At 28.7% G+C, this 26435-nt stretch overlaps 1 long non-coding RNA gene and 1 pseudogene across 1 annotated transcript in view; one reads left to right on the top strand and one right to left on the bottom strand.

The window, feature by feature from the left end:
• The window catches only part of LOC149058763 (uncharacterized), a 41059-nt gene that overhangs the window by 5092 nt on the left and 9532 nt on the right, over positions 1 to 26435 (bottom strand). The gene's annotated exons all lie outside the window — the stretch shown is intronic.
• On the top strand, positions 3484 to 4474 carry LOC149058764 (uncharacterized; annotated as a pseudogene).

The following is a 26435-nucleotide window of genomic DNA, read 5'->3' as shown; positions in this document are numbered from 1 at the left end:
AAATTTGTTTATGTTATGTTTATTTTCATTTATTAACCATAATTTAAATTTTCATGCATAATCTCTATACAAAATAATTCTATATTTCACATCTGTCAGGTATCCCACGACGACTAACTTTTTTGATATTATAAACCAAGTTTATAATATTATGATACCTTTTAAACGTTTTTAAGGTTTTTGATCGAGCAATGTTTCTAATCGATAGATATTATATATATATATATATATATATATATATATTTATGTATATATAAAAAACAATCAAAAATTTATAATGAATTGCTCAGAGTCAAAATATTATGATAGTTTCATGATTTTTATAAAAATTATATTTCTTTAATAAATGCTAAATGTTTTAATATCTTTTAATTATTTTAGAACAAAATAAATAACGCCTAAAATTGGATTTTTCAAAAAATAAAAAAAATACTAAAACTATTTTCTTTCCCCTACCTTATTATTATTATTGATAAAAAGTAGTTTTTATTGCAATATTTTACTTTGACTACTTACTCAAAGTCACTTACCTACTAGATCTATTTGGGTAAACAAAAAAAGACTCCATTGTAAAATCAATACATTCATAGTTCATCGTTCAAATTAAAATAAAGTGAGAGAAACAAGTAAAAGTACAAGATACGATTAACAGCACACACAAATTGGATTAAATTTTGTTCCAAGTGCGTTGAATATTGATTTTTTATAAACTATTAAATATTATGATGTAATTTTTTTTTAGAATATCTAATCGATTAAAATAGTTTTACAGAAATGGGTAGAAAATTAATAATTCCGGCTCTGTTTTCTTGTTTATAAAAGTAAAAGAAGTATCTGAGCATTTAATCCCAAATGCAATAGCCTTGGACTTAAATAAATTATATTTGGATGAAGCTTGTTTAGATAGCTTTCTGCTGGTGTTATGATCAAAACACAAGATATATGTAATACTACCGACACTACCGTCTTCTGCGTGTATCAATACAGTTTTCTAAAAACCTTTTCTTTTCCAATATTGGTAGGTTTCAAATTTTATATTCACATCTGCTGTAATAATGGTTGTTCAAATCTCCTCCCGCCAACTGATTACACATACTCACTCACATATCATCATACATGTATATATATTGTATTATGCCTAGGTTTGTGTTCAAACGTTTAGGTGGAGGAAACCTTGGGGATAACACATGTAAATTTGTTTATCTGGGGAAAAGAACCCTCGTACTCATTTTGTTGGAACAGTAATGGAGGGTATACAGACACATATATAATATATATCGATGAGAGAGACACAATATATATATATTTATAATCTATACAACGTACTCATATATAGTGTACGAAAAGGGTCGTCGATGATGGATATATAAGAAAAATGAAACGCTTTTTTTACCACTATTCGTAATTTTTATTACTTTTATGCGTACTGTATTGAAACTCATAGCGGGCGTTTGTCACCGAAAATCGACGATAGGGATCTCTGGCTAAAAGCTTGTTGCCGGGGTTTTCACTTCAAGGCCACCAATTCTTCGTCCCACAAAGGTTGCAGTTACCCCCTCTCTGAACGCGCGCGCATTTTCCTATGGGCCCCGAACGACGGAACCGCTTTGGGTCGCCGGTGGCGGATCGACCTTTGCGATGCGCATGTTGTGTACACACCCCCTCTGGAAGTTTCCCGGAATACTACTACTATATAGTATATAGTATATAGTAGTAGTAGTAGTAGTAGCAGTAGTAGTAGTAGTAGTAGTAGTAGTAGTAGTAGTAGTAGTACTACGTACTACGGCGGTATTTTGTTTCTTTCTCTCTTTTTACTCTAATTTTCTTCTCTTAAACCTTCACCCAACCCCTTTTGACTCCCTCATTCACCGCCAGCCCTTCTCAATCCTAATGTAATATTTAACGTATATACACACACAAACACTCGCATGCGCTCTCTCTAGTATATATATACTTGGCTGTGTATATATAAGTATATTACGCGTTCTGCTCCTGACGCGCCATGCCGTCGCGAGCTCCGTCGTAGTAAAATCCTCCCGGGAATCGCTCGAGCGCGCTTTTTCTGCGCCTGCACACGTCGTTATATATACACATATATATATATATATATATATATGGCGGCGCGCGAATAAATGTGCGACGGAGCAACCTTGTATACGACGCATACACACACACACATATGTATATATATATTATATATATATTATATATATATTATGTACAAGTATGCGAGTAATCTTCTATATACAATTATATATACCTATATAGGTCTCCTGCACCGGAACATACAAACGTTGCCTCTCGCTTTGTAAACTCTCATCCTATATATATATATATAATATACGATATTTTATTATATATGTAATATAACATACATACACAATTTTATATAGACGCAGCGGGGAGGCGGCGGTGGACCGTATGTATACATTGAGATGGTGTAATATATAATTTGATACGTTCATAATAATATTATGCATATAAACATATTATTGTTTTTATTACTATATAATTGGTATCGCACGATAATGCATTATTCAAAGAACATTATATTCACCCTTCACCAACACCCACTCCGCATTGTATCACCAGCAATCGCGTCACCGCCGCGCCACTGGCGTTAAATCGATACCTGCGATACGTATCTGCCGGCACGCGTGCGTTTATTGTTTTTTACGCGGGTTTTTGTTTTTATTATTATTATTTTTTTTTTTGTCGTACCTAAACAAATAATATAACACGACGATTTATTACGTTTATCATGCGTTTTATTTTCCGCATCGTTGTTTTCTATAACGATAATAATATGTATGTTACACACGCGTACATTGACGTCTACATGTGTTATGAATAAAGACCGGATTTAATAAATTAATATTGGAACTTTTTTTTTAGTTAAGATAAATCAAATCTGATCAAATATGTACAAGATTTGTATTAATTACTGTCTTTCTGTTTAATTTTATGTTGCAATTTATTGCAATTTTTAATGTTTTTACAATTTTTTGCAATTTTGTATACTTCACGTAATCAATTATTTTAGTTCAACACATAAATGCATTACAAAAGAATAAAGAAAGAAAACAGCTTTTCATTACTACTCAAATCTCGAATAGTAGAAATGTATTTTTTAAAGATTTATGTAATGCATTTGTTACTGCAAATATCCCTTTACATAAGCTGGGCAATCATGTGTTAAAATCATTTTTGGAAAAACATACTGGCATATCAATTCCGGATGAAAGTACTTTAAGAACAAATTATATCCCAAATATTTACAAAAGCGTTATGGATCAAATAATTAGCGATATTGGAAATAATTACGTTTACCTATATATAATTGTTGACGAGACAACCGATCTAAGAGGTTTATATAAATAATTTTTTTTAATTTCTCATATAATAAAACATATTATATTCGTTTAGGTTTGTCTATTGCAAATTTATTAATTGGTAAATTAGATGGGACGCCTAGAAAAAAAATATTTAATTGCATTTAAAGAACTAAAATCCACCAATTAAAAGCTATTTGTCAGTTTAGTAATTCCTCGTTAAAAATATTTCCTGGTATTAAATAAAAAGTATTTCTTTTGATTAGCGATACTGGACTTATATTATGATCAAAGCAGCAAAAACATTAAAAATATTTTTCCAAAATTAATTCATATTACATGTATGCCCATATGGCACACGCAGTTAATAGAGTTATAGAGAAAATTCGATAATTGTATAACGACATAAATAAATTGATTAACAATGGTAATGTATTATAGGTACCTATTTAAAATTTAAATATATTTGTAACTTATTTCGTTTATTTTAGGAAAAAAGCTTTCCTAAAAGCACCATCGAGAATGAATAAACACAGAAAAGAAATGTCGGGTATACCTTTGCCGCCCGAACCTATTATTACAAGATAGGGGACATGGTTAAACGCTGCACTTTTCTATGCAAATAATTTAGAAAAGTTTAACAATGTGATTGAAAGTTTAACAGATGATGCTTTAAGTGTCGAAAAGCTGAAACAGCCTGTACAAGATAATACAGTCAATTGTGGTCTAGCATTCATAAAATTACACTTATCTGAGTTATCCATGAATCTTACAAATTTGGAAGAATCTAATAGTAAACTACTGAAAAGTATGGATATTTTTAGAAATATTAAAGATATTTCAACAAATATCCCTAGTCCAAATGGGAAAAAAATTAAGGAAAATGTATGTATGTAATTGAAAAAAATGAAGGGTATAAAACTTTAAAGTGTTACTATGAAGTCATGTCAGGTAAAGCAAATGTTAATTTGGATATAACGCCTATTTTATTTAATTGTTTTAAATATGCACAAATAATGATTGTTGACGTTGAACGTAGTTTCTCGTTGTACAAACGAGAGTAAGTAATAAAAGATTTAATTTTTAATGAAAATAATTTAGTGATGTATATTTTAATCATCAATTTTAATTCAAAAATATAATATTAATATTTACAAATATATAAATACAACTTGCATTTTTATAGTGCAATTTATTTTGCAATTTTTATGCGATTTTTGGTGCAATTAATAATTATATAATTTTATAATGCAATTTTTGAGTGTTTTTAATGCAATTAAATCCGGTCTTTAGTTATGAATAATAGGGGCATCATTACTGAAGGTGGTTTGGGTTTTATACCCCCTTCGTGATTTTTTTCTTTTTAACTGGTTTGTATTAGCACAAGCTAACTTCTATAGTCTATAATATATTACTATAGTTTTTTTTTTTTTAAATGTGTTTTGTTAACACATATGTGTTAGACAGAAACATAACATTTAATTAGTAAGAGAGGCTATTAGCTTTCAATAATAAAATATAACGAATGGGGGTCACGGGTTCCATGTGCTTCCTTGAATATATCTGTGTTACATCGTAATAAACGTATTATATCATATAATATATAATAATATCTGTTATTATTGGTTATTAAACATGTATAAAAATTAATATACCCACCGAGCGGTCGAATATTATTTTATCGCGGAGTGACGACGCACATCTGTTGCAATCGGCGAATCTATAATAGTATAATATAATGTATAACTGTATTATTTTACTGTATAATATAGGAGGTTAAAACTCAGAGTCCAAAGTTTGTATAAAATATAGAAATAAATAATTTTATAAATTATTGCATGTTAATATTATTTATATATTATGAGGAATTATATTTGTATCTGTATTCTTGAAAGATGCATACATAAAGATGTTATGAATATCAAATATGATTCATATTATGTCATACAACCATTTTTGGGAGGTAACAGTGGTAAAATGTACGAAAAGATCTCTCCCACCGATGTATATCATACTATTTTAATACATGGCAAAATCATGCCACTTCGGGTATAGGTATACAGACTGTGGTGGATTCAGTTTGTTTTTCTTTCTTTCACTGTATTTATTTTTGTTCATTGAGACGACCTTAAAGTCTTTGTCAATGCGTATCACAAGTGGGCATTAGGGAGATCATGGGATTTATTTATCATCTATCTATCTATATATATACATATTATACATGATATAATACTACCACCTTTTCGAAGAGGAGACATGTGTGGTCTTCACTCCCACTGAACCTAATTGTAGAAACTGGATGTCGTAATTATAGACGACAACACGAAAAATTGGCGATTGTGAAAAATCACACAATTTTTTGCACTTTGCTATGATTCGAACCTATGACTGCGTGAGTCACAATCAACTGTGTGACCACTGTGTCCATCCGGCCTCAGTGGTAGATTCATTGATTAATTTTTTGTAAGAGCAAAGGAAGACAACAAGTACACAACAATTCACTACATCAAAATAACAGTCTACAATATCAGTAAAATTAATAAAAATCAGCCTAAAACCTAAGCTAACTTCTGTATTTAAAAAGGGGGGGAACTATGGTGCTATACTGCTATTTGCTTCCTCTAGATTTGCCACTGGAGATGATAATAATATACTATATAGATACGTCGAACATTCTCTACTGCAGAGTGTCTTGCGTTGGCTCGTTTCACAATCATACATATATATATACACACGACTCCAACATGCCTGTTATCGTACCGTATTTTATTATAGTATTATACTGTTATAATATATTGAGTCGTAACGTACGTCGATTGGAACATATTATTATGCAGCACGTTTCGTGTGTAATAATATACGGTCCATATCAATATATAGTGTTATATACATGAGTGTGCGTTTGTATATAAGAGCTCCTTTAAAAAAATAAATCCACTACTACACACGTCATACAACGTATATGATATACATTATATTGTATTACCATACAGTTTCTACGTGACGTATCTGATCTAATATGTATCTGTTTTCGCGTAGACAGTACAAGCATATTGTAGTATAAATTTGCACCACCATCAACATGCGTTCCTATATAATGCAGTTCTGTAGGTATGTGAATAGTTAACTGCAGCTCTAGTATTCTCCATATACTAGACAGAATGTTCAATGTACGCGTGTGCAATGTGCATCCCGTTTTTATAAACATAGTTTAGACGTTTTTGTCTTTTGAGTATACAGTTTTGTACTATGGATTGTTTTATTACAATGCGTGGATTTTCCCTCCCCTCGTGACCGACTATTTATCCACATCAGATCATTCCTTCAACTTCTACATTTTTGAATATTTTTCCGATTATAGATTTTAAACATGATTCACTCATCAAGACTGCTAAATGCCTAAATCACACAAACAATAATTGGCCAACGATATTGCATAAGCTACTCGTACATAATATTATTACGTGTAAATTATATATAATTATTCAGACGATATATCTACCACTGTAAGTACCAATAACTTAAAAATTTACGCAATAAAGTTGAGACGACTCGGATATATAATATATACGGTTAAAACAACGCATACAGGCTGTGACGGATCTAATAATCAAATTTTAATTTTTTTTTTTTTTTTTGGTGGGATTAGGTAAAAAAATGTACGATAAAGAACTACAACAATAGTCACGGTTACTAATAGGTATTAATATTAAATAATAACATTTAAGTTAGATAACTTTACTAAATTGAATAGGTATATCTTCTATAGTAATATTATAATTTATTGTTATATATATATTCATTGTAAATTAAAATACCATAACAATACACTTATCAATGAAACCTGGTATATATTCTTAATAAACCAAATTAAGTATACGAAAAGTCGAAATGTATAATATGTAGACACATATAACTATACAAAATTGTCGATGTTGTGTTGTATTTAATGTATTATTTTAACGGAACAAGGTGAACATATTCTCTAGTAAAACCTTAAACCTTTGATAGCCAACGAAAATTTCATAGAGTTGATAATCCTGATTACCCCAGTACAGTCTCCAGAACTTTGATGTATATATGATTTAATTATAAATATGTACCTAATATTTTTTTTTTTTATTGATCTGAAATATACATCGACAACTAGGCCATTAGTACACTAATTTTTTTTGATTACATTGTTAGTATTTTAGTATTTACATGATTACATTAAATTAAATTGTACGATTCTGTTTTTTTTAAGAATAAAATTAAGCTTTTAATTTCCTGTGGGTTTGGTCCCAGTGCTTGACAAATTTGTTCTGAGATGTGGTATTGATTTCGATACTGGTTATATTTTTGAAATTCTGTAATGATGTGGTTGACCGTTAAAAGTACATTGCATGAGTCGCATAGTGGAGGATCGTCTTTGCTCATCAAGTATAGCTGTGTATTAGGTGTGTGTGTCCAATTCGGAGGCGATTTATTATGGTTTCTTCTTTTCTACTGAGTACCTAATAATTATAACGATTTTAACCTAATAATTTGAAAAACTTTATTCTAAAAATTGTTATAATATCACATTATATTTACGACATTTTTTATAGCCTACAGAGTACAGGCAATCAAATTATAAATTATTCAACAATAAAACTATGATATCATATTTTGTTATTACTAATAGTAATATTATAAATTTCCCGTCATACATATAAATAAGTAATTAACAACATTATAATACTAAATAAATACTTAAAATAATACGTTTGTAAACTTCTCACTATCTAAAAATAAATTTATATTTTTTCAATATTTGCTTGAAAGTTTGTTTTTTGAGAAAGAACTCTACAGAAGTATTTATCAATGATTGCAGAAATTAATTTCTTTTTCCTTTTCGATGACTCTGATAATTATAATGATCTTATAATTACTTATTTCACCGAATTATAACCGTAGGCGCTATAAGTAAATAACTTTTAATTTATCAACTAATTTACGCATCATAATTTAACTCTTCGGAACTATAAATTATAAAATTATTTTCAATCTATTCTTGACTTTTTTTGGGGTTTTAATTTGTTTATATAATATTGATTAATATTAACAACAAATGTTGATATATCTATATAAATACAGTGATATTAGTGATTTTGCGAGGTTTTAAGTTAATAATAAAAAAATATATGTTATTCAGGAAATATCTATATTTTTATTATAGTAAATAAATATATTGATTTTTTTAAATATATTTATATTTATAATGATTAATGATATTAATAATTATATTATCATATCTGTTGGTCGGCACTGGCTATAGGCAATTTCGGTACATTGGCGCGTAGGTGGCTTTCGGTCTGTATCATAAACAGTTAAAGATTGCAAACGATGAAAGATTTGAGGATTTGAAGTAGAACGAATACAGAAAGATGACTGACGGACTTATTTACATTAACTTTCAACATTATTAAATTTATTGTTCTGCCGATACAGTTCGTCGGCATGCATGACAATAATATGTATACCCCAGGATCTATATAATATTAATCTTCTACTGAGTCGTCAACCAATAATAATTACCAATATTAAAGATATTTATAGGTAATAGATCATACCAGATATAAATTTTCCTTATATAAATCATCAGCTAAACAATTCTTAATATAGGTAGTTCCTACTCGTTGAACGATATTAAAAATTGGGAATTTTTCAAAAAGTAGAATTCGAATAAATTAACTAGCTATTAAAGAAAGTAATGGGAATGCTTGACAAATAACTATGTATATAAAAAATATAATGTTTTTGACTCGGTATGGTAACACATTCACAAAAACTGTCGTCAATAGTCCACTCGAATGTAATAGTTTTGATTAGGACCATTTCATATTTAATTCAAAGTATGTATGTAAAGTAACGGGAAAAGGACACGGCAGGGATTTAAGCCTTGAAGTTCTATTTACTATCGCCAATTTCTGTGTAAATATTACCTGTCGTTCACATTTTAAAAACTATATATGGAATAAATTTATCACATTTTAATATTTAGTTTGATTAGTTTACTATAACGGTGGCTAGTATATTCTATTTTAATATTTCGGCATTATATAGTAAAGGGTTAATAAGTGTTTTATCATGATTTATTTATTTTAGGAATAAAGTTGGTTTTTTTTATTAAAATATATTTTTTGTATCTATTTAAACAAATACGAATTAAAAATGAAGTATAGTTATAGATTAAGTAGTAATAAATAAATTACTATTATTATAATTATGTGATTATCGTTATGTCAAATTTTTTAATTTTTTTTTTACCTTTGTATTACTATAATATTTGTTGATACAATTTTGTTTGTTTATCGTCACTATAGAACAAATATAATATGTGGTAGACAGTTTATTAGTAGGTAATAAAACAACATCGAGTTATTTTAGCATATGGTATTTTGTACCTATAAGGTGTTTGCATTTTTTTTTTTTTTGACTAAGTACCTATTCTATGAAATAAAAATGTTTTGGTAGGTGTTTAGGTGTTTTCGTTTTTGACGAAATTATATATTTTTGAATCTTTAACATTTTTTCAACATGCCAATCCATATACATAGGAACGAATCGTTTGAATTATAATAACTAGTACATCCTTACTACTATGACGTGATGTTTATAATAGAGGTAATTATTGCTTTTTAAATATTTTTGTCTGGCTCTCAATGGATAAACCCTTTAATCTTAATGCCAAATTGGAAAATTGTAATAAGCACGTATAGACGAGTGTGTGCGTAGGTACCTATACGTGTTTGGCTCATATTATACACACATCTCTAGAGATTTAACGGTATTTCGTTTTCCGAATTGGAATTTGCACTCGGAAACTTCAAATCCTAGTCATAATAGTTATAATATTATACTTGGATGTTCGGCTGTATTTATGATACGGGATTTGAAACAGTTTATTATGTGTACCTAAATTTATATTATAGTATTATGCACACACATTTCAGTGACGTAATTTGGTATATATGTCTCGGGAAAGGCTGAAGAGAAATGATAGAAAAAAAAATATATATACATATATACGGTATACGCGGTATACACGGTATACACGATATACACATTTATATATTGTATAAATCTTTAAAAACATTACGTATAGCGATGATATATTATATCCCAATAAGACCTTTTCACGATAACGGTTTTGTCCGCTGATATATACTATATACACCTTAACGAACCGTTTACGCACATGTCATATATATTATATATAATATTATTATACAGCGCGTATATGTTATGTTTATAGTAATGTATGTGTCGTACATTATTATTACGTTATACTTTGGATATCGTCACGTTTCGAGGTATAGTGTTTGACCGATAATTTTCCCCATATCACGCAATAGTTTGTATACCTTTGTTAGTGGTATCCGGTTGGCGGTACTCTAATATTATATCGTGTATTGTACTCAGATATATTTATGATTTATGTGTCACTAATTCACTACGTCAGTCATAGTCATGAAGTACAACTAGCTATAATTATAGTTTTAATATAAGTAAATATTTATTTACTATTAACCTTCATAGAGAATTTTTTAATAGACAAACTATATTTTACTAAACATTGGTTTGGCGTTTTACGAATCAAAAATGAAGCCAACCTTAAAAGTGTAAGATTCAGAGACGATTAATATCGTATTAATAAAGACGATTAATATCGTAGATATAAAATTCAAATTATATAGATACTATTAAATAATAGTTACTTATTTATCAAGACATTTTGAACATTTCTATATAGGTAGAAGTTGTTCTTGATGTTGTTAATCTTCGTTGTGAGATTAAACTCTAAGTGCAGAGTTTATAATATTTAGACTATCGTTAAAAGGTCCTTTCGCTCATTTTGTATTTGTTGTGTGGGCCTAAAAAGGACCACCTTCGGAATATTGTTGTTCTGTCTCCGTCTGAATCGCTATTGGGTGAATTCTAAATTATGGTTTGAGGCATCACAAAGGAGTAGAAAGATCTGGAGAGGAAGCGACAGATTGTATAGCTCAATACAGAGAAGTGAACGAGGCATCTTTGTTGTTTGCTTATCATACCATAATGTGTATATATAATAATCAGTAGCGTAGCCAGGGGGATGTTTTGAAAGTTTTAACATTCCACTTTGACCAAATTTCAGATTTCTACAAAATATACTGTCATGTGTGTTTCTATCTCATATTTTATATTATTTATATGAAGATCAATTACTAAAATTGAATGTAATATGTAAAGCCACCCACTCATATGTTACTTTTAAATATGAAACTTAAAAATGCTCCTAAAAAAATCTCGACTATGCACCCGTATATACTTATATATTTGGTAGTAGGCTCCGGCGTCCGTCCACCATGGCACATGTTTTGTATTGAATTTGTATATAATTTGTATTGATGATTTGATATTGTATAATAATTATCGTTGTAAAATAAACGCAACAATATCTATATGTTGATAGGTACTTACTATATTATTGAATTAGGTAAACATTTTTATTGATATATTCGATTTTATTTAATCTTTTTAGTTATTATATGTAATACAAGTATTATTGTTACATAATAATGAGTACTCTAGATTATTCTCAAGGACGTTGAAAAAAAAAGGTAAATTTACTGAAAATTAAATTGAAAATGGTCTCGGGGGAAACCTATAGAAGTCAATCCAATGTTGATCGTATTTTCTAAGTGAAGATGATCATAATAGTAAAATAAGACGATACGAAAGAGCCAATTTTCTATTTAAATAATATACTAATTAAATATTAAGAAAAAAAATTATATTCAGATCATACAGTGTGAACTGAGTGTTAGCTTTTAGATCGTTTTGGTTATATAATATACTTATTAGTCATATTAATCAGTTTTGAAAAATTATCACGATAACTGATAAATTTGTCTGCACCAAATTAAGGAATGGTTTAATAATAATTATATAATGTTGAATTGCTATTTGTTTGTTATATTCTCTCTAAATTTGTTGTTCATTTTTCAATGTGTATTTAATTGTAAATTGTAATAGGTACAATCCTTCTTTCAACTTTTAATCAATTGAATAACCTCGCAAAAACTTTGTGTTCAAAAAAATTGTTTTCTGAAACATGAAAAAAATTATGTTTTGAAATCAAACACTTTTATTTTGTTCCTTCCGTTTAGAATATATATAACATATTGATTCAAAAACAACAACATGATTAATTTAATAAATTATTTAAATGCTTAGTGATGCTATTATAAAATAAATATTTAATTTATTTTGAAGTGTTTAACTAAACATTAATTATAGGTATTAATTCTTGACATATTATTTGTATCAAGTTTGAATACATAAAAATAATCAGTAAAATTATTTTAAAATCGATGCAACTCATGTAAAGATTTCTAATATTATCTTTAGCTTGACATTTCTATAATTTAAGCCCTTTTTTAATATATTTTATTTATCTCATATGGCTTGTAAAAGTTAGAATTTGAACAATACTTCTATAAAATATGGTGAGTAAATAAATATTAAATTCAATATTCTTATATACATGTTTTGACTAAAAATGAATAGTAATTTATATTATCCAATATTCCAATTCACTTTAAAATGTTTATGAAATGCCACAACCGTAGTACTATTATATATACACGTTAATAACCTGCATGGTTATATTTGTATGCCTTAAATATTATTTTATAGTACACATTTCCATAACCAAAAATCAGGAATATATATATATATATATATATATATATATATATATATATATATACACGTAAGTATTTACGTAAATAGTAAAAAAAAATGCTTATAAAAACGAAATGACTAATTAATTAAAAACTTAATTATAAGACAGTAATTATTTAAAAAAATGAATTTGTTTTATCAACCGATAATATTTTATGAAGTATTAACAAAAAATAATAACTTTAATGAAAATAAAATCTAATTAATGTAGACGTTTCATTAACACCTATAGTAAATTACTTTAAGTACTATTAGTAATAATTGTAGGTAAAATGTATTAAATAACACAAAAATGTTGTTTTCTTGCAGTCCTAACGCAATTGAGTAGGGATTTACAGTAATAGTATGAAATGTTCGTAATTTATAAGACCATAAATATTTTTCACAAAAATATTATGTATAGATAGACATAGACTTATCTTTGTTATTGCGAGTTCAAAAATAAACGAACACATAAAAAATTTTTCGTTTATAAATTAGAATGTAATAGTATAATTATATGATATATCAAGTTCTACATTTTATAATTAATTTTGCATGTTAATATTATTCTATTGATATGCTAATATAATATCCCCTTATATAATTATATTTCTTAAGGTGTTGAGATAACTTAATTAAATAATCATCTAAATGCATTATTCACTATATTATAGGAGTCCTTTTATTATACACTAGATATTTTTATAATCCATATCGACAAAGTATACAATACGAGCATACATGTATTGTGTTATACGTAATTAGCGTGGCCTGTAAATAATTAAACATCTTTTATGGGTACATTTAAAATTTCTCAATTTTAGAATAAGAATATAATATTGCGTATACGTTTTTATATTGTGTAGGTACGTGTCCACTCGTAAATTATAATATTAAATCAAGATAGATATAAGACACCAGTAAAAACGCAGTCAAATATAATATTGGTTTTTGATAAGAGCATTCTGCATTTAAGTTAAATGATTTAATGCCAGAAAAATGATACCTATATGGCCATTAATTTATATAAGTGAAGAGTTATATCGACGGAACACACGAGTAGTGGACAAAGAAGGTAAGGATTACTATTATATATACACAGTACACAACACCGTAAAGCCATCATGGTAGGGGTGGCCAAACTACGGAGTACAGTAGTGAGAAAGATCTGAGAGAGGGATGGGGACGGATCCTGGGGAATGAAAGAGAGATATTGTAGGATCCGGGAGAGGGAGGTTTGATTTGTACGCACGCAGTCATAATAGTACCGTGTGGGCCAGCTATCGTGGTGGCGGGAGTTGGTGGGGCCAAGGCCACGCTGGTGCCCAGGTAGTCGATTTAGGGAAAATTGTCAGCCGAACACCGTGACCCAGTAGATAAATTCTCGACGGGTTGTTCCCGATGGACATTTATAACAATCATTTACCAAATAAATGCTTTTTTACTGTTTACATTTATAATGCATTTTTTTTTTATACTGATACTTGCGTACAATATTTTATTTGAATACTACTGTTGTTTTAGTACATAAACTAAAATAATTAAAAAGTGTTTAAAAATAATTCTTATTATGTAGGTTTATGCTTGTGCCTACATAGCCACGTCGTACGTATAAACGTAACCTATCCGGTTTATGATGACATACGGTATACTTTCATGTATAATATATATGGATCATGTATAATGATTTCAACGTGTATTTTCCTATACACCAATAAGATCTAATAATAAAATACTGCTTGTGATCGCATAAATATATTATTAATTAAATACTGAGAGCAGCCACCTAAATATTAATATTTAAGAAATATATTTTATTCAGTAAGGCAATATTATATGACCAAACTGCATGATATATGTTGGTAATACATTTTATATTTATATTTGTTTTATACGACTTGTATTTTTGGTCATAAAGTTTTTCAATTACCAACGATATATAAACGAAGTTTTTTTTATAGGTAGGTAACAAAAACAATTCTATTAGTATTTCAATAGTACAGTATTTTACATAAATATTACGTATACAATCAAAATACTTAAAATCAATTAAATATAAATAGGAAAATTGTATATCAATAAGGAGTGATTAATAATTATGTATTTTTTTCACCATATGGTAAAAATAGTTGAGATACAAGCAACTAAAATATTCAAATTTAATAAATTCTAAAATAAAAGCTTAAATTCAAACTTTTAATCATATAAATATTTATTAAAAATTGTATCTAAAATAATAAATATATATATTTATATGTATAAATACCTATAACAATTAAAATATTTTATAATTATATTCTGAAAATTTAGAATGATACTCGTATATTAATTTATTTGTCACAATTGACAATGCGTTTTATTATATCTGTGAATATATCATAATAGTAATATTATATAAATAATGCTACAAAATAAAATTATTCCTTATTCGTTTTTGTAATAATAACAAAAGAAAGTTATAGAAATCAAATATATAATTTTTATTATAGTTTATTAATAATTTATAACTAGTAGAATATTAAAACCATTGAATGTCAAAAAGTTAACGTCAAATTATAAATTTATAAACATGAAAGGGAATACTTTCATTAAATATACGTTTTTTGCTGTTGCACAATAATAAGTAGGTATACCTACCGCATTAGGGATAATGTTTTTATTATGATATTTTATTCTTAAAACTTTATATTATAACTTATAAGTATGTAAGTATGTTATAATGTATTATCGTAAAGTAAAATAATAGGAATATCACGAATTGTCTTATTAAAAAAGATGCTTTAATTTTGATTACTGTTCATTGTCTATAAACATTATTTTTGTAGCAAAAATATTAATTGTTATTATTTAAGAATATAAAAATTGTGTTATCGAGACCATCATGTCACCAAAGGAAGGGAGGAGTAGAGAGTTAGATAGGCCCAGGAAGGAAGACGAAGGAGATGATGACGAGACACACGAAACCAGGATTGCCCTGCCCGAGGCTGAATCGTGAATATGGTGCACGGGTTCTCTAGGCCAACAGCGCTGGGCCGTGAAGCAAAACGGCGATGGACGAGCCTTGAGACTGGCTGGCGAAAAGCCGGGTCGAGAAAACTAGTTGGACACAACCTAGAGGGTGACTGGCTTGAGCACAGTTTTTGTACAACTAATTAATTGTAAATTTTTCTATTTTTTTGTTGTACAATAAACGATGGGAGCCAGAGCGAAGCAATGCTAACAGCAGTCCCCTCACTGGTACTCGATAAAACGAAAAAAAAGGTAGGTACATCATGTAAATATTTTAAACAAAATAATGCATTTGCTTTCAATAATGGATTATAAAATTGAAAAACAATAAAAGATAAATTAAATATATATTTATTTATACTTATTCCTAAAATTAAAAAAAATATTATAGTGTAAATGTTTGTGTTTATACTATTATGAAATTATTTAGAGTATGTTTTTAGTTTGGTCTGCTGTAAATCCAGCTGATATACATACATTTATGCAATTCTTACAATTTCCGAGCCCTAATTATGACGAATGCCAAATTTATCATCATATTTCATAAATCATAAACGTAATTAGAAACGTTGTTTATAGTTAATTATACTCACGTTATTATGATGTACATATAATTTGTTAACATCGGTGTCTTTAATAAATAGTTTAGCACCGTGGGTGAAACCGTGCAATATGATTATGCGTGTTTGACGTGGCAATAAACATTATGCAAATGAGAAAAGATATACTGTTAGGTTTTCGCTATCTAATACTTTAATCGCAACTCATTAAAAAAAAATACTAAGGACAGTTAAATAAAAATTTAAAAACAATAACAATGCCTGATAAGACTCAAAAATCGTTAGAGAGGGGTCAGGGGGCCAGGGGGGGTAAAGTATAATATATGTATTAAGGATTTGTCTCTCGCTTTACCTGAATCTCAGTGCATGCCAATAGTTTAAGTGGCAGGTATTTTGTAATAACTTATTATTGTATTCTGTTTAAACGCAATAATAAAACATATACAACAATAAATGTCTTATATTGCCACAGTAGTACAGTAGTTATAACGCTGTATAATTTTATACTAATTACTGATTAGTGATTATAGAACTGTAGACGTTTTTAACATTTTAAAATCACGCATGAAAAAATTTTCAATCAAAGATCTTGAATATGTAGTGAATGTAATATTATAATGAATAACGGAACCTGATATTTAAATGTCAATTAGTAATATCCAAGCTACAATTCTATAGAAAAATATGACATTGTTATAAAAAAAAAAATTAAAAATATTTGTAGTTCAAACTATTAATAAATAAAAAAAATAAAAAAATATTATTTAAATTATACAATTATAAAGCAATAAAATATTTACTGAGAAGAAATTAATATTCGTGTAAAAATAAAATAAAAATTAATATCACCAATCGTCGAACCATAAAGAACTTGGTTTTATAACGATTTCCTTTTTGTTGTAATCACGAACATCAACAAAAATATAGCATCGTCGTAGAATTGTTTTTTAGAACAATGACGATCAATCAGAACGTGTTATTTCCGCTCTTTTCGTACCTAATATATTATTCTATTGGTTTTCGCAAACAGCAAACGATCTCCTTTACTCCGTTGCCAGCTGTGCAAGACATGATTAATGCGGTTGAATGATACGATTAGCCTATATATTGCCGTTAATCAGACCTTTAGAATCCACCCTCAAACCGGAAAATTGTTGCATCTATTTGAATAAAGCGTTGGATTCGAGATTAGAGACCTCTATATATTTTCATATTACACAGATCCCTATTTAAAATACTGAAGTATTTTTGTATCTATATATAAAAAATAATGGATGTAAAAGTATAGGGTTAGGTTAAATTAAAAACTATTATTTTTATAAATTTTGTTGAAGAAAATAAAATGATAATTTTGAATTTGCATCATCCATAAGTATGCGTAACTAAATTTTGAAGTTTGTACAAAAACTATCATATGCAGTTATTTTTTTATTTTTTTTTTGTTAGGATGAGAAGGTATAACATTTTATTGAATACAGTTTACTCGTATAATTATTAAAAAAAATTATATTTCAAATTCAATAACGAATATTCTTTTATTTTTTAAAAATATCGTTTTTATTTTTTTAAAATATCGTCAGGGGAACAAGTCATAATAATATAGAGCCCATAAGTGATGATTAATGTCTTTTAAAACGAAACTCATCATCAAAGTAGTACTGTACGTAAAATTAAATTATTCAACACACAAGCTTTAAAAAAGTACATACGTATTTCTGAAAGCTACAACTATAATTATTGCTTTGTATAAATTGTCCTCAGTCTAAACCCTCTTAGCCTTTAGTGTCCCAACTCCAATAATACAATATTATCTAATAATTACATTAACGATATATATTGTTATATTAATTCCTTGTAGACTGCATTAATTAATAACCTCTTTCCCTCCTCTCAACGTATTTCAAAAACAATATATCCTATAACTATTTCTAATACACATTTCCTTTAGATATTGTCATAATGCCATATATCATTATTATAGAGTAGGTATGCTAATTTAATTGTACATTTTAATTGTCTTTAATATTTGTTTATTATACCAAGCTCACTTATTTTTTTTCATCATTATTAGTATGATTCGTCTTGTAATATTAAAATGTAAACTAGATATTATCTATAAGTCATTAAGTCATATAGTTATTGAGTTAAACGTATTATGAACTATTTGTTTAAATATTAGAATAAAAAAATTCATAAACTGTCCTACTTTTTCTTCGTAAAATAATATAATATTTTAATTGTTTTGATATACATAATGCATATAGGGTAATTTTCAATTAGAACTCAAAATATAGTGAAAGTATAAACAAGGTATACAAATAACAGTCATATCTACTGTTGATCGTCATTTTTTTATAAAATAAAATATAGAACTTACTGTTTACAGACACATTGTTAAATCTTCAGTACCCTGCAGAACAAAGGCCAGTCTTTAATTCGAACGTGAATAATAAATATTATTGATGCATACAATGGTGGATATCAAAATAAACTGTCGTGCAAACAAACGAGAGAGCTGCGTTTATTGTTGTACGAACGTTTTTTGAGAACATAAAAATAATATATTATTAATAATTGTATGTTTTATATCCCTTACAGTAATATCAAATATGTATTTAAACATTTCACATATAACAATTGTTAAAAATTAAACATATCGTTATACCTGTGATATTATATTAATGAGTAATCACTACTCTATCATGATCGGGAAATCAGTTATTTCCCTGTTAAACCAATTAATATAACATGTCCAGGGTCAATGAAATGTTTGTAATTATATAATAACACACGATTTAAACATATCGTTTACAAAATTTAGTATTAAATGTTTAATTCGTTTTTATAATTAAAGGGAAACCCCATAAAAGAAATTGAAAACTGTATTTGTTTTAGGGAAGGTTAAAATTAATGATCACTGAACAAATCGGAATGTCAGTTGCCATGCCGCCCATGCGAAATGTCGCGGCTGGGGACGATCATAGAGTATAGAGAAAAATTCTGTCTGTTAACACATTATTTAAATAGCTCAACACCCATTCTTTTATAACCAACGCAGTTTGTGTACATAACTACACTACCAAACTACTATGGAAACAACTCTTTTAGATCTGCATTAAATGGTAAAATATAATCAATAAACAAAAGTAACTTACCTACTTGCTTTATAACTGGCGGATTCCCTTCTAGCTTTAAAAAGTCTATTACTATTCTATTTTATAAAATTGATGATATGTAAGGAGTTGTTATATTTATTGACCAATTGCTCTAACACCGAGTGTCGCTAAGCTGAAAAATGTATAAAAACAATTCTTTGTTTATTTTACATAAAATATATGTATATTTAATAAAAACCTATTTTAAATAATAATAATTTTCAATGTACTTCTAAATTTAGTTGTGATGATTTTGATTTATAAAAATATGTTGTTTCAATATTTCTAGACTCAAGAAATTCCTTTGACTCAGTTGATCATAAAATATATTTAAAAAAAAATTTAATACTGTTGAATAAGAAGAATTCTATTAAAACTAACAGAATCTTATGCTAGAAGCAGAAGCAAAAATTTAATAATGTTCATAGTGATGGGAAACTAAATTATCTTATACCACAATAGGAACTGTACTTGGACTACTCTTTTTTATACTATATATTGATAGTTTACTGAACAAATATATTAGAGGTAAATTATATTATTTTTCTTATGACACTGTTTTTTCGTAATAGTAACTCTTGTCTACGCAACCTTAAACATGGAACTCTAAAGGTATTAGTTTAATTAAAAAATGGTTTAATATTAATTATTTACATTTAGTTGTAACTTATAAAAAATCTAACTTATAAAATTTAAAATTTGTAACAATTGAAATAATTTAAATTTTGATAGATTAATATGACACAAAATCTCGTTTAAAAGTTAAGTAAATAATTACAGAAATACACCTATTCTTCAACTAATAAAACATCCTCAGTAAAATACTTGGGTGTACAATGTGTACATGGTAAAGAGTTCTTGAAATAAAATGTCTGCATAAATAAATTAATAACATTGGCCTAATTTTTTTTTAATGTATAAAATGTTTGAGAAATATGTTAATTATTAATGTTTGAACAATAGCTTATAAATCTATAGGTCAATAAATAATATTTTTTGGTATAACATTTAGGGGTAATGCTTGTAATAAAACTCATATTTACTCATATTAAAAATTTACATAAAACATTGAATTCTCTTGTAAAATACAAATGAATATTCGATAAGCCTAGTTTCGCCCCAACCACTTTTTTATATAGTGAATATAAGATTTGAAATATAAAGTTTCTTCATACAATACATGTCTTTTCTGTTATGTTTTTCGCCAACTTATAGTTATAACACATGGTTTTTAAAGATATCAATATTACATTACCAAAATTAAAAACGGATTTTTCTCAATCTGAAACATATTTTGTATTCATGTATTTTTGTAATAAACATAAAAGAAGTAAAAACAACTAAAAATTAAACTTACATCTCTGGATTTATTAAATAGTTATTGAATATAATTATCAAGTATTCGATATGAATACTGATATGAATACATCATTACCATTTTTTAGTTAATTTCTAATTTAAAAATTAGAAATTCTTAGCGCTTTGAACTGTGAAAACATTGGAGTGAAAAATTGGGTATCTGAAGTATCGGCTAAAAAGTAAAAATAATGTATCAAAGCAGTAGATAGTAGTTGGGTATAATCATATAGATTCTTTATTTTCAATAATATAGATTTTCTACTATTTTTAATTTTAAAACATTGTGTAAAATAATAATTTTATTGTTATGATATATTTTATTAAGCTCGCATGCAAAGCATTTTCTTTTGAAGGTGGTCCAAAAAAACAAAATGTCCATTGTAATATATCGTTAATATTGCTTGTTGGAGGATTAATAAATTATTATTATTATTACTATTATGATAACTACAATTGTTTATGATTGTGATACTTAAACTCAATATATAATTCAAAGTATAAATTATCAATGATATTTATGTTTTAAAACATTATTCAAATTAATTTCAAACTGAATATTTGATACATTTTCTTGTATCAACGTCGTTTCTATATTCAAATGAGATCAAACAATTTAAAAAAAAACTCAATTTTTTGTGGTTTATAAATATAACTTACAATCAGCTTAGTAAAATTATGCGATAAAATTGTTCTTATTTTATCTAGGTATAGTAACGTTAAATCTCTCTTTGACTTTGTAAGTAATTCGAAAGGTATATTACCCATAAAATAAACACACGAAATACAATATCACGTATATATGAATAACATTTTTAGTTTTGTCGGTTTATTTATTTAGATACTTAAAAAGTTGCATTGAAAATTAATACAACGAAGAATATTAATCTGAGCATTAATGTTATAATGTGGATTAGAATATTAAAATTCACTCATAGTATTTAATAATATTATCATAGAAGAACGTAATTATGAATTTTGATTGCGGCAAATAGATTTTAAAAATTCTATTAATTTACTTGAACAAAATTAATATATTTATTTGAAATTATCTCATGAATGATATCATACATTTAAAGGTAGGGTTTTCATTTCACTTGCGCAAACAGACCCTCCTCTGCTGTCGGTTCAAACTAAAAAAAAAGAAGTTTTCATTGCATGTATGCCCATAAATTGCCTATACATAACGCCGTCATTTAAATATGTAGTAATGATGCACAACAGTCAGCAACCGTATATAAAATGTTTAAAGTTAGTAGTAACTAGTAACACGGTTGATACATATTTATATACTTTTAATCATATTGACTGATTCGTTGAATGATTAGGTTGAATCGATGATTAAATTAGTAACGGAAGAGTTTTCCCGTGTTCGTGTGCATATATAATATGATTACGAGTAACTAGACTCGTGTAATCATTGATTAGTATACATACTGGTATGCATAGCAGCAATAAATTAGTTAATATGTCACTTTAATTATATATTTATCAAAAAAAAAAAATTATTGTTTGATTAAATTGTGAATTTCAAATAGATATAATGTTTATTATTAATAAATTCAGTACATCATGTTGAATGACATAATGGCATATTTATAGGTAATCGTAAAAAATTGTGATGAACAGAGTTTTAAGCATAGAGTAATATTACTCTATGGTTTTAAGCTATGTTTTACTTTTTCTGTTTAAACTTTAAATATTCGTTTATTTATATTATCTCGTCAAATGCCACCAGTTCAAGATAATTTCTTCTCCAAAATGAATAATATAGCTTTTCAAAATATTTTTAGCTAATTGAATCGTTTTTATAAACATAATGATCTTTACATTTTTTACAACTTTATATAAGTTATGTTTATATCAGACAACTATAAAATCAAGAATCGTACAATTATTACGTTATTAAAATCACATGTAACGTGTTAGCTGTCAGCTATATTTGTGCAATTGAATATAATGAAGAAATCCATATAAATTTGTTCAACGTATAAATTAAATTTTAACAGAGATTAATGTCTAAAAAATTAAAAACTGTATCAAACAAAAAAATTTAATCATAAAACGTTTTTAACTAAAACTATACGATGTATGGTAATATAGATAAGTATGTTGGACGATGAAAAAAAAAACAAAACTTACCATTTCCCGAGGTAGTCCCAACAATCCTATTTATGTATAGTCTGGGAAATTTACGATTTTTTCAACACTGCCCATTAAAGTAACCGTAATGCTCGGGAAAAGAGAACACGTTGCTGAATAATCCACTTTTTCTGTAACATTTGTGTTAATAGCTCTGCGGGAATAATATTCGATTGTCCACCAAGCAGAAAACATGTGCCATAAGCCATCATTACAGAACTTGGTGCCCATAATATACTCCTCAGCATGCTGTATTTTCAAATGAGTCACGAGAAAATTGCAGCCCCTTGCCGAAGATCATCTATTTATTATTATTATTATTATTATTATTATTGTTATAAACAGACCAAAGTTCTATTAAACATATTACAACAGGTATAATCGAAGTACATTTGTTGAAGTGCCTTGTGATTAGTATACAACAAGTAGAATATAATAAATGATAATTTAAAAGAATAAATACAAATTTAAAAAAGCGTAAGTATATAATATATATATATATATATATATATAATTTATAGTCATACGTTGAATGATAATAGAATGTAAATTATCGTTGTTCTTGGAAGAAAAGAAGTGGATTTCCCATCCGTGACTGTAAGTGGACCGGACTGAAACCGTGAGGAGAGGATGAATATACTTCTGTAAACGTTGTAGATACGTATATACCTACTATAGTATATACAGAGTGACGAACTAAACATTTGTTATTTCTTTAAAATTTAGTTCTTTCAAATTGTGGTTTTTGAAATTTTTAACTATACTTGCTATCGTAAATTATTGAATTTATTATTTTAATTAGAATAGTTTAAAGTTTCTCATTTATCAAAATGTATATAGTTATGGATAATAGACTTTATATATATATATATATATATATGATTATTACAGAATATAAAATAGATTTAATATTACATATCTTATAGGTACTTGACACTTTTTCTGCAAGCATAATTTTTAAAAACTATTGAATTAAAAATATTAAAATAACCAAAGCCCTCGTATTTTGTAAGCCCGTTATTATGAAACTATTCATAGTGTGCAATGTCAAATAACTAAAAGTTACTTCTCGATCAAATTTAAATTTTGAAATGACAATTTATTTAGATAAAATACCCATTATATTATATACAGATAGAAAAAAGGTGGGTTCTTTTGATTTGAAAAACAGAACACATCACATCTTCATAAGGCTATTGTTAATTGCCTAATAGTTCATAATATTATGTCGAGAATTTCAAGACATGATATTTGTACCTTATACGTGACTATAACTATTATTTAAAAATTTTGAAAACCATATTTTGAATGACTGCGCAATTATTCGAGACGAGAAAAAAAGGAGGTTAAAGTACCGGGTGAATCGTCCTGTATACATATTCGGTAACAATAATATAATAATATTATTATATTTTGCACCGGCGACTAAACAATGATGGCGGCGGCGGTGGTGGCGCAGCGTCCTGTACCGCACAAGACCGCACGCCACCGCCGCCGACGATAAATTACCGTCGTTATACGCATAGATCACGGCACGACCGCGTCCCGCCACGTAACTCCGGCCGGGCGTGGGTCATTACGGACTGGAAATACGCACGTTTTAGTAGTACGTATTGTGCGACGGCGGCGGCGGCTACACAACACGGGCCTTGTTGTTCCACGGACGGCCTCCGCTGCCGCCTCGGAAAGTGGGACATCGATTTTCTTCGCGTCGGATACGGTCGCACGCAGACATATCCACATCTACACACACACACACACACACACACACACACACACACACACACACACACACACACACACACACACACACACACACACACACACACACACACACACACACACACACACACACACACACACACACACACACACACACACACACACACACACATATGTGTGCCACCCGGCGCCAGCTGTGTATAAAATGCGATTGGTCGCGGTTGTCGTCCGCCGCCTCGGGATGAAGTGTTCGTGTGCAGACGGGTGGAGACGCCCGCGGAAACGGGTCAAAAAGAGATTATATATATGTGCGTGTGCGTGTGTGTGAACGCTGGTGAGATGACGACGTCCGTGAAGGGTTGCAGGGGATGGTCAGCTAGGCGATGTATACAAATGGGGTAGTTTTCCTTTTTTTTTTCTTTTTGCCTCACCATCTCTTTCGAGTCGTTTGTTTTTGTATACATACATACACAGTCAATGTATACATATTACATATATATATATATATATGTATGCCCACTCACGTGACAGACCGACTGAGCGAATACTTTAACCGGGTGAGGTGTGGAAGAGAGCGAGAGAGAAAAGGTAGGTAAAACACACACAAATTACCAATAAAGGTTGTGTACAGGAGAATACACACGAAAAGTGTACATAATATAATAGGTACATATATAAGTATAACTAAACGGTAAAAATTAGTAATGTGTGCGCGTGTGTTTGATATACATCGATCGTTCGTCGACATTTTCACGTGACCTTGAACTGAAAAAACTATGTTTTTCTTTACGTTTCCTGTCCATGTTCACGCACATATTATATGCACCTAAATTATCATAGTATGGCATCGAGACGCATCATAACAATGTGCATAATAATAAATAAAATTAATAATAATATACAATTTCATATGTTTGGTGGTCATAAGTTAACTAAATACATAGCACATTAATCGTGTGTGTTATGTAAATATGCGTACAGATTAAACAGTTGTTGTTTTTTTTTTTTGATACGGTCGTTACTACGTGTGTGTTTGCGTAGCTAATAAATTGATTTGGTGGAGGCGACGTCGTCATCACCGTCGGAGTCGTGGTTGCCTTGGACTGCGCTTGCGCGTGGGCGGCAACCCAGATTTTTCGGTGCGGTCGGGAGGGCTCGAGACTTTCGACGTTCTTTCCACCCGCGGCGTCTCCCTTCTGCCATTCGACTGTTCCACTGCTTCCGCCGCTGCAGGACTTGCAGCAGGAGCAAGAGCAGGAGTAGCGGAAAACGGCGGGCAGCGCAGCGTCAACGGCAACGGCGGCGGCCACTGGTACGGCGAGAGCGAGAAGAGGACGGTGACGGGGTGGACGGAAGCGCGGGTCGCGGAAGAGGTCTCTAACGGCGGTGGTGTACCGTTTTGACGGGGCGGGCGTACGCGGTGG

Source organism: Diuraphis noxia, unplaced genomic scaffold, assembly GCF_037042655.1.
Source record: "Diuraphis noxia isolate RWA-SAM2 unplaced genomic scaffold, SU_Dnox_SAM2 contig0002, whole genome shotgun sequence".
NCBI classification, from domain to species: domain Eukaryota; kingdom Metazoa; phylum Arthropoda; class Insecta; order Hemiptera; family Aphididae; genus Diuraphis; species Diuraphis noxia.
The sequence above is the reverse complement of the archived record's forward strand: the minus strand, read 5'-3'. Positions and strand labels throughout refer to the sequence as shown.